The sequence below is a fragment of the Oryzias latipes genome, chromosome 1 (assembly GCF_053564925.1).
Source record: "Oryzias latipes strain Hd-rR chromosome 1, Olatipes_Hd-rR_3.1".
Classification (NCBI taxonomy): Eukaryota; Metazoa; Chordata; class Actinopteri; order Beloniformes; family Adrianichthyidae; genus Oryzias; species Oryzias latipes.
This window is the reverse complement of record NC_136237.1, coordinates 33,244,564-33,259,173: the sequence shown is the minus strand read 5'-3', so window position 1 is coordinate 33,259,173 and position 14,610 is coordinate 33,244,564. Positions and strand designations below refer to the sequence as shown.

At 36.1% G+C, this 14,610-nt stretch overlaps 1 long non-coding RNA gene across 1 annotated transcript; it reads right to left on the bottom strand.

Moving 5' to 3' along the window:
* Nucleotides 1–546: 546 nt before the first annotated feature.
* LOC144991869 (uncharacterized) lies at nt 547–14,485 on the bottom strand. Its single transcript, XR_013655528.1, has 3 exons — nt 14,442–14,485; nt 13,951–14,026; nt 547–2,441 (listed from the first exon to the last, which is right to left on the bottom strand). It is a non-coding gene; the product is annotated as an uncharacterized LOC144991869 (long non-coding RNA).
* Between the last annotated feature and the right edge of the window lie 125 nt (nt 14,486–14,610).

Genomic DNA, 14,610 nt, shown 5'->3' with positions numbered 1-14,610 from the left:
CAGTCCTTAGAAACTGTTCAAAAAATCACGACACATGGAATTGTGCTTCTAATTGTGCCCCGACAAATAAAGGCTGATGTTGTTAGCCCGTGTTGTTAGCCTCTCCTAACACTGGGTTGTTCTTCAGTTCTGTTCTTCTTCCACAAATAAAGCACTGACCACAATGATTAAATATAAAATGAGAGCGAACAGGCACTTCATAATATTCATAAAACTAATAAAAGCACGTTTGGAAGATCGCCTCGTATATTACCGAGCTGCTGCATAAATGTGACAGCAAAGGTTTGTTTACGGGACACATTTCCTTTTCGGTATTTTCGACACGATATTTTGCCCGTAACCACGCACTGGTCGACAATCCCGTAGATGTCGTTCACGTCGATTTTCGGGAGACCTTGTTTGTAGAAAACGGGTGAAATTTGCCATCTTTCGCAATCAAAATCTGCCGTGTCGCTGCTATAGAAGTCGCAAGCCGGAAATGGTCGGCCTCACACTCAAGGCGGCGGAAGTAGAACTCCTTACTTTCGTGCACGGAGCCTATTGTACGCCATCTACCATTTTTATCTCCTATATTCCCATTTTTGGAAAGACTAGTGTGACGTCGTAGTCAAGACAGAGAGCAAAGTCCACAGAGCTAACAAATGGCTTCAAATAAGTCCAATACAAGCTTCATTGTCGCATGACATGACACTTCACACATCTTCCATACTGTCAATTTGCATTGATTTGCTATTTTTGCAACAGCCTTATTGCAATTCATCATTCATGGGACTCATGTCCTGAAAACTGTTGCATCCTAAAAAGTCAAATGAAGAGCAGACGTAGATGAGTTTAACCTCTTTGTTGCCCTGTGGAACTGAAGTCCCAGTTCCTGAGGAAAAAAAAGTCATCAATGAAGCTTTTGTTTTCAGTTCTCTCTGCATTTAAAGTTCGCTCTGATCTTGATTACAGTGACTGCACCTCGTAGTGTCGACCGCATGCCGACAGTCACACATTGCTCCGTTCCCAGGATGCACCTGGCCAAGGACGAGCAGGCGGATGTGAGGGACAGCTGCTTCCTGTTCACACTTCCTGGTTCTGCGGAGGAGGGGGGCCGTAGGGTGAGGGTAATACATGGGTAGATTAGGGTATTTGGCAAGGCCTTGTCCAAACAGGAAATTTCTGCCATGGCCACAGGTGTAAAAGAATCAAGTTCCATGTTTGGATGTGTAAAGTCTGTTTTAGCCTTAAAATAGGAACAGTAGCTAATAATGATGATTATTTTGTTTAAAAGGCCATTTCAAAACTCTTGAGGTAAATTTACGGTGTAAAAATATAAAACAGCACAATAAATACTATATATATAAAAGATAAAATCTATTTAAAATCTATATATATTTAAAAATATTTACATAAAAGTGACAAGGATGACTTGATCAGGATTGGTGAGCTAATCAAACTTTAGAGACTTGCTCAATAGTTTTCTTAATTGCACAAATGCCGAGAGCCAGGAAAGAATCGCAGCACTCCCATTGCAAAAGCTGAAACTTTTAATCCATTAAAATCCTAAGAACATTCAATATAAAACCACGTGTGAAATATTCAAAGGAAAAAAGATAATCTGGTTAGAAACTTCCCCAGGATAAGATTATCACAATTACTGATTGAAAGAAACTCATTCATCTGTGTTTGTTTGCAATATTTGGGAGCATTTCATCTTATAGAAAACACAACAGTTGTCTTGGTTTTAGAGTTAGGATGGCTACAGAAAAGTTTTTAAGGTGTAAATGTAAAGCTTCACTGGGCAGGAGACTAAACGTTTTGGCCTAATTCCATTTCCTATTGTTTGTTCGTTTACATTCCCATGTGTAATTACTTTCATGACATTTATAAATGTGTAAAGTTGCCTCCAAGAACCATGTTTCATACCGTTTTACAAGCTTTCGACTGACTTTGTCATTTCTCCGTTTCTTTCTTTACGCATCATTTTTTTCTTGTTTTTTTCTGATTTTTCTTTTTTGCAGCAAACATTCCCTAAATAAACAAGTTGACATATTTGCAAAATTAGGTTGGTAGGAAAAAAAGTGGAGGCTTTCAATAGACTGCAGGTATACAGATCTGTTAATAGGAAGGTGCAGTTTAAAACATTAAACTCTGTTGACCTTTTTGACATATGTGGCCTCCTTAAGGCCATTATGCTTTTAAAAAACAACACGTCCACCTACCGTTTGTCAATATATTTATATTTCTTCTAATAAAATTGCTCTTCTGCACATGTTTTTCTTTTTGCAAGTAAAGCAAATGGAAAGCTATGATTTGGACTTTTCCCACTAGTGTGTGAGTGTGTGTGTTTTAAAGCAGTGGCATATTTTGATTTCCTCTCCCATATTACTCATCATCAGCACTGCGGTCGTCCAAATTCCACTGGTGAGTGTGACCTGGCCCTGTTGTCACCCTTCGGCCTGTAATAATAGGAAAGACAGAATCAGTTTTCCACACTCCCCTCACCTTTCTTCAAAATAGATGTGTTCCTGTTTGGCACTTTCCCTCCCAGCTCTACCTGGTTTATTTTTTCTTTTTGTTCTTTTTTTTTTAAAGTTTGTGGTTTGTTGTAAAAACATTTATTTAATGTCTTAAATTTTGTCATTTGTTGCTCTGTTAAGGAAAATTGGTGGATCTATCCGGTCAGCTCAGTAAAACAAACACAGATCCTTTAACTACAGTATGTTCACCCTGGCCTCAGCAATGCATGTTCAAGCAGCCACTTCCAATGAAAAGTCTACGTAAATGTGCGTGTATGTTTGTTCCGGGCTCAAAACTTTCACGTTCTAACGTAGCTACGCAGGCTTTTATGACTATTTTCGGGTTGTTAGTACAAAATGTGTGACCATTGTGAGTTAAACTGAAACAAACTTTGACCAATCAGGGATTCTGATTTGGTAGTGACTCACGCATATTGTCTCATTTATTGCCTAGAAGTGCCAACCATATGAAAATTGACAATGGAGCGTCTTCCAACTGTACGTGGCAGACATGCGCTAGTAAACCGTAGAAAAAGAAGAACAACATGGGTCACATTTTTGGTGTATCTTCAGCTTTATATCTCTTAGCACAAATAACATAAAACTATTAAACACACCATCATTTCACTCAAAATGGCAATATCCCCACATTTTCTGAAACAGAAAATTTTATTGAACAAGAAATGCAGACGTACGTCTAAAAAAAATTGAATAATGTGAAAAATATTCCAACTTTAGTAACTTTTGTCAATAAATTATTGAAATGATATACTGGTGTTTTAAAATAGACATATCAGATCAATCAAAAACAAATATTATCAGCACAGATGTTGGGTTTCTGAAGAATGTATTAGTCTTCATTCATATACTATTTGCAAGGTTAAGTCTCCATTTGCATAAATTACTGCATCTCTGTACCACAGAGAGGAGGTTAAGTACTAAGATTAAGCAGCTCTATAAAGCATTTTTTTATCTTAAAATAGGACATTTTGTATCATAAATAATGTTTAAGGTTTTTAATTTACAAAAGCGCTATCTCAATTCTGTCTACGTTGCAAGCTGATGCTTGCTCTAAGAGAAAAAAAAATCACATCCTATTTTGTAACTTTTCTAATACTGCTGATAGGAACTCGCAATTTCTTTTGCAACACTGCATGTTAATTCCCAGAGGAATTTTAAAGTCCTCTTTCTTTTAAATGACCCTGTTGAGACCTTGTTTCCTGTCAGTTAGATGCTTGTCACAGTCAGTAAGCATCCTCTTTTTGCTGCTAGAGCTTATTTGCATAGTCAGACTTTTGTGTATTTTCCATCTTTCTCTTCTCTTTTTAAAATCTATATGTACATACATTATGTTTTTTTTGCGTTTTATTGTCATCAATTAATAAATGCCCTGCATGGTTGCATATTGGTGTAGTGGTTAGCACTTTCACCTCAAAGCAAGGATTCGGTTCAAATTCTGGAAGGAACTTTTTGGCATGGAGTTTGCATCTTCTCCCTATCCGTGTGTGGCTTTTCTCTGGGCACTCCAAAAACATGCTTCATAGGTTAAAAGGTGACTCGAAAAAATGTCCCTTTACCAGTGATTGTGCAGCCCTGCAACAAAAAGGAATCACATCCCAGGTGAATCCCCGCCTTTGCCTGACGATAGCTAAGATAGGCTCCAGCAACCCTATGACCCCAAAAAGGATGAAGTGGGTTTGAAGGATGGATGGATGTTCTGTCTTAATGTGCAGCAACTTTGTGACATTTTACAGTTTTTCTACGAATAAAAAATGCTGATTTTGCATTTTTTTTCCCATTCCTTAAAATTACATAGTATTAAAAAAACTTTGCCTCATATTATTCTGGCATGTGCAGGTTTCCAAGTTGTCATTTATTTCAGCTGGCCAAGAAAGATTTTGTTATTAGATTTAAGACCACCAGATGGCGACAGAGGCAGAGTTTTGTAAAACGTGGGGACAGTTTCTTAAACTGCCTGCCCCACCCCCCCTTTTTTTACTTCTTTTACTGAGATGATTTTTCATTTGTTTGAAATGTTTGAAAACGTACAACTTTTTTAAATGTATGTGGCACTGCTTTAAACAGGCATTCCTGCGTCTGAAATGTCTCTGTGAAATGTAAGCACAGATCTCCTTTTGTCCAGATGAAGCTGTAATTAATGCAATGCTTGGCCTCAAACGCACACGTTGTCTGCTGGTGGGCTGTGCTGCGCTGCAGTGCGTGTGGGTGGTCTAAGCCAAGCGGAGGAGAGAAGGATTAACACCAAGGCTGCCCGGAGGAAAAGAAAAAGGAAGGATGAAGAGAAAATGGGAGATGGAGAAGAGATAAACATCTGCACACCAGATGTGCTGTTCAGCATCCAGAGGTGGTTTATGAAACAGAGAAGGCATTGAAAAAGACTCTTGTTAGAGGGATCTCTGCTTTACGAGTGAACCGACCTGCAGCCTTCCTCTCTTCCTCACTCAGAGTTTTCTGCTTGCTCTGTCTGTCATCTGCTTGTATTTACATTACAAAAACCTCGAACATCCACTTGCCCTGTTTTCATCTCTTGCTCTGTTCCTGGAGGAACCTGCCATGATGCAACTTCGATTGCTGATCACCAGCTGTCAAAACACGCTCAGAGACTGATTTTGTTCCACTGCAGAGAAACACAAGAGTCTTTTTAGTCCTCTCGAGCAATAATGACATTTGGAACTTTTAAACCTGCTTTCCTTTTTGAACGTTTTTACATTAAAGGGCCAAAAACCCTAAATTTCTTTTGATCTATTTTAAAAATAGGTCTTTTAATAATGATTATGCCGTTTTTAGCCAGAATTAATAAAAAAACTGTTATTTTCCAGGACATAGTTTCTGCAGATTGGCAGTTGTTCTTTAGAACTTTGCCTCTGCCATCTGGGTGGGACCACCGCCTGCCCCCTTCCATTCCCCATCTTTTTCAAACAGCATTTTTTCGTCTGTTGATGATTCACAGTGGTTTGAATAAAGAGATGCTCAGAAATTACATTTTGAGCTTAATATTGTTTATACATATCCTTCATCCTCAGAAAAATGTCACAAAAACGTTTAAAAAAGTGATTTTCATTGGGGTGGATCTTTAAATCAGCATGACAGATAAAAAGGAGAGGGAATAATCCATTTTCATCTTTTTGAAAGCCAAATTTTATATTTTTCATTTTTATGCTTTATATTTTACGCAAAAAAACCCTAATACATCATATAAGAAGTGTACAGCATGTATCCATGTGTATAGCGACATAAAAGGCATTCTATTCTATTCTAATGATATGTGACCAAAAAAATTATAAACCATAGAATTTTACATTTGATTTGATTTTTGATTTGAAATGGTTTATTTCAAGCAATTAAGTAGAAATAATACACAAAAGCAATATAATCATCAGTTATACATTCATACAGTAACTAATCAAACTTAGGATAAGTAGACATATTAATAAATATTGCTTGAAAGGGAGTGGAAGGAAGCGAACTTATATAATCATTATACTATAACCGTTATACTATAACCATTTTATTACATGGTTTATCAATATCCGGTTCCTAGCTTTTATCAGACAGAATTAAGAATCATAAAGTATCAATAAAGCACATGACAAAGATGAATTACTTAATTATTATGCAAAAATAACTATTTCAGAAATCAATATGGCAAATGCAGATCAGTCATCTAAAATATATGCAGATTTTGTTACTTATAAAAGTCATTCATATGATTAAAACATAATACTACATCCGTAAAATAGACATAACACTGTTTCAGGAATTTTCATAGCAAAATTTCATCAAGTATCAAAAGTTAAAAAACATGTGCAAAATTATGTTACATTAGGAAAGATATTTGAATCAATTTATCAATTTTTGGAGCAAGTGAAGTAATATCAATGTCGATCAATTTAACCATTTTAAATAAGTGATTAATCATTAGTTTTACTTTTTAAGAATAAATGCGTGTACTGGATCATCCATAAAGTACACTAGAGTTCAAATATTGTTCTTTCAATTTAACAGTTTATATAACTTTTTTATAAACCTCCTTGAAGCCTGAATTTATTTTCAGCTATGATTAAATATCACTAATGTTTTTGTTTTCAAGTAGATGCTAAAGTAAGGTCATTTTGGAGCAGAAAGGTTTTGATGTGTTGGTGCATCAAAAAGTGTAAAGGAGTTACATTTTAGACTATTTTCTCTGTTTTTTTTGTGTTTAATCTTCCTTTTTTAAATATTGGTTTACAGTATTCTATACAGCCTTCACTTTGTATTGCCTTTAAAACCAATTTCTTTCCATTTACCTTTTCACTTTTTTGTGTTCATGGAGCGCTCTAAATGTCTTACTTCTTTCCTGATTGGTTCAGCATGTGTACGCAGGTCTGTGTGTGGTTTACAGCTGTTTGCAAAAGTGAACAATGGCTGAGCCCTCTCTGAAGCGCTTTAAACTCTGGATAAAAGCTTGGGCCAAATTAATAAATTTTAACTGGATAAACTTGCAGCTCGTACACTCCATGACATAAACGTACCCTCTTAAATGACAGAAAAGCAATGCTTGTTTGGCTACAGGACTCCAATTAAAGCAGACGATCATGTTTTCATACAACCTCTTGTTCTCAGAGGCTCGGCTGACCTCACTTTCATACTCCATCAAGACACAATAAACAAGCAAGCATGGGAAAACAAATGCCAGGGTTCATGTCTGCTCCGTCAGTGGCGAGGCTTTTTACCTGGAGCTAGTAAAATTTATTTTGGTAGATAATTGGCTGCAGTTAGGTTGTAGCCCACTTGTTGCTGTAATAGCTGTTTGTTTTTTCATAGTGGTGCGGTGGAATTTACTCTCCTGATTATGTCAAAAGGCAATAAACTTTTGAAAATGCTGGGCATGGATTGCTTTAAAAGCCTTGAATTTAGTGAGGAGTGTGAGGCCAGTGTTGGCTTTTTTTTTTAGCCAGTCTTTCTGACACAAAGAAAACGAGGACAACTCGCTAAAAAAGTCTCTTTCTGACAGCTAACCGTTACAGAAAGGAACAGAAAACATGTTTGCATGGCATTTCATCATACAGCAAAATAAAAGCAATGTTCTTATAATTTTTATTACTTTTAACCTATATGTAGTGGTATACAAATAAAATGTATTATTATTATCTATTATTATAACCATATGTATCACATTTGATATGTACATTTCTGAGATCCCTAACTTTCTAGAAAGTTCTAAACTTTCCTTAGAAACTCATTGGATATAACTTGGTTCGTGGTTTCTGCCTTGTAGTTCATCATCATTCCACTAGGAGCAGTAGAAAGTCTTTTCCTGCTCATTTCAAAATGGCTGCCTCCGTGAAATCTCCAAAACACTTTTGGCGAGAAAAGTTCAGCAAATTTTCAAAACTTTATTGTAAGAACAATTCAACTATTGGTGTTCTTTTTTTGTAAATGACTACATGCTGTATTGAAAAAAATGTAAAATTTGTTAATAATTAATTCTTTATATGGAAGTTACATCGTGTTTAAAATTTTAAGATCAAATTTAAGACAGAAGGTAAAAAGTGCTTTTATCTGAACGATCATGTCAATACTTTTGCATCTTAAACTAACATAGTTGTGACCAAAACTTACCAAATCACCCAATGTTTTGATATTGATTCTATTTATACCTCCTAAAAAAAATTAATTGCTTTTTTTACGGTACATTGCATCAAAAGGTATCTTAATTCCAGAAAATTTCTAATTTTCTAATTTTGATGTGGTGGCTTTACAGCAGGGGTGTCAAACTAATTTTCACTAAGGGCACACCAGCATAATGGTTGTCCTCAAAGGGCCAGATATAATTTATACATGAAACTAAATGTAATGAAAAATAAATGTAACTACTCCTTAATGCTAAATAACTCATTATTTATTTATTATAACGTTTTAAAGGGACAATAACAGTTGCATAGAAAACATATGTTTGCTTGTTACTCTAGCATAAATACTTTTAAATTTTGTTCGCTTATTGAAACCCACGTTCAAACTGTCCAAGTGAATAAAGAAAATAATATAAAACTGAGCTAGAAATAACATGTTACACGTGTAACATTTGACAAAAAAAGGCTGCACAGAGCCTTGCATCCAGCTGATGGTTTATGACAACAATTTCTCTGCATACACACATAAAACCTGCAAACTTTGAATAATTACAACAGCAGCTACACATAATATGTTATCAACTAAAGTCAAATTTTACTTATATGCTCTCGCGGGCCACATAAAATAACAAAGGCGGGCCACATTTGGCCCCCGGGCCTTGAGTTTGACACATGTGCTTTACAGGGTTAAAAAATGTTCTAAATGTATTTTTTGGTAAAGTTGTACTCTTGGAACAATTGTCTATTTTCTTTTCCTTTGACATTAAGATGTCACATCTTCATCAATTTGACCTGGTACGTGAAACAAACCATTGCTGCTATAGAAGCATTTACTGTATACGACAATTGGACCAAGTGGGTGTGACATTGTGAAAAATGGCGTACTTTGGGCTCCAATGAAACAATTCAATGCAGTCTCCATTTTTTTGTGATATGGACATTGCCATGTCGGAGCCAGACATCGACAGTAAGCAGTGATTGGTCCAAGTTGGTTTGAGTCATCATTTCTATGTCAACCACTCTCGCCAATCAGTAGTGAGCTTGTTGGTAGTCCACGCCCCTGCCACATGAAGGCGGGCTCTTGGGAAACTGTCAATTAAAAAAAATTATCAGAGCAAAAATGTTTTTTCTGACATATAGAATTACTAGGATAATTGGGATTTTGGCTTCTTGGAAGAAGCGGGTACTTCCTGGAGGGGGGTAGAGTCACTCAGTCCAGTTCTCATACACAGTCAAAGTGTAGAAGACAACTTCCTCATCCCCCGCAGCTTTTCCTGCCTTTATTTCTCCTCTCTCTGTCACAGTCAACAACTCTCACCTGTGCCAGGCACAGAAAAAGGCCTGCAGGTTTGGGTGCTTTAGACCAAAAAAGTCCTCAAAATTCAACACAAACTATTACCGTACATGTTTGTAAAAGATCTAATTGAGGTTGTGTTTTCAGGCTGAGAGGAAAGAGATTAATAAAGACACAAACTTTAATCTAAAACAAAAAGTTGCTGCATAAGCAGGAAGTCCAAAAAAGAACTGAACAAACTGACAGAAAACAAAGACGAAGCTGACAAAGAGGAAGCAATGAGGAGCTGGCACCAACAGAGGAAGCTGGATAGCATTATACAGACTCTGGGAGGTGAATCTAAAGCATGTGTGGCAATTAGTAACTGAAACTGTGAAAAGGAAGAGCAGAAAGCAAAAAAAAAAAAAACAGCTTTAAAATTATACACGACATGAAACCAAATCATGGAATCCAAAGACTCTAAGAGAAGATTGGAGGACATTTCTTTCCCATAATTTTAGATGGGTTGGTAAATTGTGTTTTTGGACCGATTCATAAAGATTCAGACATTATCCACAACTAAAAACAGTTCAAAGACTGTCAAATTTAGCCGTTACAGTCTCACATTCTGTGTCATCCCATCCTCCATCTATCCATCCTCCCCTCAGATTTGGATTTGTGTGTCCCCAAACAAATCTGGCCTCCACATGTAAATGCATTTTGCACTTTGTTCACTTATGAAAGGCATTACATGTGTGTGCTGCTCTCCACTTTCATATTCTCACTGTTTTTGAAGTGCAACCCCTGCTTTGTGTGGTTCCTGAGACTGTTCCACTTGTTTGTCTGAAACTTTGGAGGATTACAGTTCAAAGAGGCTGCTCTGAGCTTACACAGACGACTATGGCAGGACCCCCTCCTCCTCCTCCTCCCCACCACCACCACTATGTGTGCTACAAGTTGTGAATAACAGGGAATTGTGTTGCAGATTAATTTCAGATGCAGGTTCACTGTGTTTTTCAGACATTTTTACAGTAATTTATTTTATTTTTTATTTTATTGCAATTCACATTAAACTGCACAGAATTGAGATGTGCATGCAAACATAATTCATTGAGAGGTGAAAAACAAAATTTGATTAATAAATCAAACATTTGCATGTTATTTTGATTATTTTAATCTGATTTATTTTCTTTTTTCAAGTTGAAACGACTACAAGTTTTTGTTTGGCACAGCTTTGGCACAGCTTTGCACTTTTACCACCACTTTATCTCAGCAAAATATATTTAATTTGATTCATTTTTCCTCTAAGTGTGTCTGTTAAACCTTTAGACTTACCTCCAAATCCATGTCAGTACAGAGTGTTTAGAAAAATGATCATACGTGATACAACATGCACACCTGCAAACAGTTTGCTTTATGCAGTGAGGCAAAACGGGGCTGCTTTTCCTGTGTTGAAAAGATTATTTTAGTCTTTACCAGGAAAAAAATAAAGTGTGAATGCCATAAAAATGCCTCAGATACTGTATGACCATTTTTATCAGACTATTGTCTCGTAAGAGGTCCAAATTCAAAATCCCTCCCTGCAGGGCTGCTGTTCTTTCTAATCAGAAACAGCAAGCTGACAGCTGACCGACCAAGAGCGATGAGTGTTTAGGTTTCCATAGGAGCTCTTGATTCATCATAAACAAACAGCAACATGATGTACGTTCACTGCAACAGCAAACAAACACAGCTACAAGATGAGATCAAAAGCTCAAGTTTGAAAAAATATTCAAAAAAAAGAAAAAGGAGCGAGCAGCGAGGGTGAAGGCGAGGGTGTTTTATGGAGGGCAGAAAATCGAGCAGGGTGGTCCTCTGCTACACACCCAAGTGGGAGGTTTTCATCGCAGAAGCAGAAAACACACAAGAGTTTTTTTCACTGTAATCTCTCCACGCTAGAACTAGATGAAGTGTGCAGTAATGAGCGGTACAAATGATTATTACAAAGAGTGAACTATTCTTTTAAACGTATTCTAAGCATTAATTAGGAAAACCGTCTGAGCCTCCAATTTAAAACCATTTTACTTGTTAAGAAATGTGAATATTTTTACTAAAATGGAAGCCAAACACATCCACAAAATGTGATGTTGGTTCAAAACAAAACAAAGCAGAACAGAGAGTAATCCATTCTGATGGTATGGAGACATTTTTATGTGATCCAAACAAGTATTTTTCCATTTTTTCAGTTGCTGCAAAGCAATATCTTTTCATCTTGAATCTTTTAAGCACAACAGCAAAAAAAGGTTTAATGCAAAAGTCTCCACCTAAAATATCTGGTTGTTGTTTCAATAATGATTTTAAATGCTTTAAATGATTTAAAATGTTAATATATTTTTGTCAAGTTGACATTATCTGATAAAAAGTGCTAGTTACAAACGTTTTAATCCTTTTTCTTGGTTTAGCTCATTTTCCTCCATGGTAAATTAGTGATGATTTTCTGAGGTTTACACATTGCTGGAGTTTTTCCTACGTTTATTTAAGTACTGTGATGCCATTTCGGGTACACTGCAAACTGTTTACAAAGATTTAAAACTTTGTTTTTCAGACATTTAAAATATTTTACTAGGTTTTAAGTTAATTATCTTTGCTCCACACCTTTCCTAGCTCTTCTCAAATCAGCATAGTTGAGATTTGTTGTCTCATTAAGAGATAGAATCTAGAAATAAGTAAAGTGTTTAAAAAAAGAATGCAAATCCTTTTGCTCCATCTTGACAAAAGAAAAACTTGATTTAGGACTTAATAACTCAAATTGCATTTTTGGTTCAGATACTGTAAAAGGATGTTATTTCAAAGTTCAATTAATGTTGTCAAGTTAAACTGACATCTATTGTCATGATTTTGTAAACCAAAATTATATTTATGTTGTAGGAATATGTGCTAGTTTTAGATTTTATGAGGATTTATTAAGATGGACCAACTTGTATTAAGATCATATTCTCATTTTGTTCACATTTTGATCCAAAACGAGTCATTTTCTTATTACACTATTTTTTTTATCACTATAATTATAATGATTTTTTATCAATATTATCAAAAATTAATTACCAGTAGGTACACGAAAACCCCAACCATGCTTTAGAAGTAGCAACAAAAAATATTATTGGCCTAATGAATTTCCATTTGAAGTCATTCTATCAGCTTTTTTTAGTTTATTTTTCCCCTTCTGAACGCTACGGTGGAACATCTTATTTCTAGATTTTGATATAAGATTTCTTGTTAAGTAAAAAGGATTTGCTGCATGGATGGATTATTTTACTTATTTCTAGTGATTTTCCTCTTAATATTAGTGTTTTTTTTTCTGTTTTTCGGCTGCCCTTTCTTGCTATGTACATCCCCTATTTTCTGTGACTTTTTATTTCTGCAAGCCAGATAAGTATTGCAATTTAAATAAAGTGAGTCACAGTATTTGCTCATAACTGTAGTTGTTAGCTAATGTTTAGTTTAGAGTTAGTGTGCGTAAAAGTTAAAAATGGTGATGTAACCCTTGTGCTATCCTAGGCACTTTAACATTGGGAGTTGGGTCATCTAGACCCACTAGACAGTGCGCTGAACTTTTTTTCTTCAATGATTTGTGATCTTCACTGGTGTCCATGGATTACATGAAATCTTTCCACCTTTATCCACCTTTGTCATGGTAGGAAGAACACGTAAAAGTAAGGGTGGGGTCATCTAAAATAGCACAAGGGTTAAGGCAGCATTTAAAAAGCTGCACTTGCCTTTGACCTCTTCTTTCTCAAATTCACTACTTCTTTCTACGCAGCTGTTTTTGCTTTTTTAAATTCTCTTTTTGCTTTTGCTGAGTCAAGTCCTACTTCTCTGTCAGAGGTCTAAAAATACAATTGTAAAAAGTGGGTTTGGTTGTGCACAAAACTTGAATAAGAATAAAACCCGAGCTCATTAGTTACTTTCACAGGAGCCCCCTCCCCATCAGATCCCTGGCTTGGGTCTCCCACACCTGTCAAATTCACTTTTCGCCCCTAAAAAGCGAGTGGAAGCAGGCCAGCAAGGAAAAGACGTTTGGAAGAAGGATTGGTTTGGCAGTCGGGGAACAACTTGTCTTAATAAAATGCTGCAGAGGAACAAACAACATGACAAAAAACCTGTAGAGGAGCTTTTTAAACAAGGTTTTAACCTCTTATGTTGAATATGAATGCACTCACGATCAAAGCTGGCATTAATGAAGCCTAAGGGTCCTCTTTTCCTTTACTCCTGTTTATAAAGTGTTTTTTTTTTTCTATTTCTATGCATAAGTCCACCAAGAACAACATAACAAGGGTGATGCGCTCCGTGTTTTAATGAATTCACTCCGATCTTGACCTGCTATGAAAACAGTGTGTTTGGTGTTTTTAACATGTGGCATTTTTCTCATGATGGAGGACATTTGTTAAGTAAATTAAGCTCAAAATTGCGTTTCTGAGTATTTCTTTGTTCAAATTGTTGTGAATCGGGAGCAGACAAAAAAAATGTTATTTGAAAAAGATTATGAGTGTGACGTACAACTTACTACGGCAAGCTCCCTGCTCCGCTCCATTCTGATGCATCCACTTGCAGATCCATGTACGTGTTTCTTTTCCTGGCATCTGGATAAAATTTGTAGTTGTAAAGATCCATTTTTACTTTTTTTTTTGTTGCACTGCTAATATAGGTTGAGGCTGTGACATGCTGTAAGCTAGGGAGAGAGTGTTTGTACATGGATGGATGACTGGAAGGGGCGGTGGGCTTACTCTGCGCCACTAGTCCCGCCCACAACCAAGGCTGATTTTTAATGAACTAATACTAGTCTCCAGAAACCATCTACTTGAAAAAGACAAGGGTTGGTTTAATTTTGCCAAAAGATTGGGTAATTATAAAGAAAAGTTTTAAAACAGATCAAAAGCTGATTGGAGTGGGACTTTAACACAACTCTGATGCTGAGTCTTAGCATCAAAGATAGTATTGTAAGTGAGGGTCTAAAAAACAGACTCCACTGTTTGACCTGAGCTCAAAACAACTTACCTCTGCTTGCAAAGTCAGATTTTCAAGCCTCTGCTTTGTTACCTAAAGACAGAAATACAATTCTAAAAATATATCAAGCTGTGAGGTTGTTTCCACAGTTTCATCACGGGAAAGAAAAGATTTCTTTAAATTTCTGTGAACTTTAAAAATCTCGAGGACAAAAAACAAG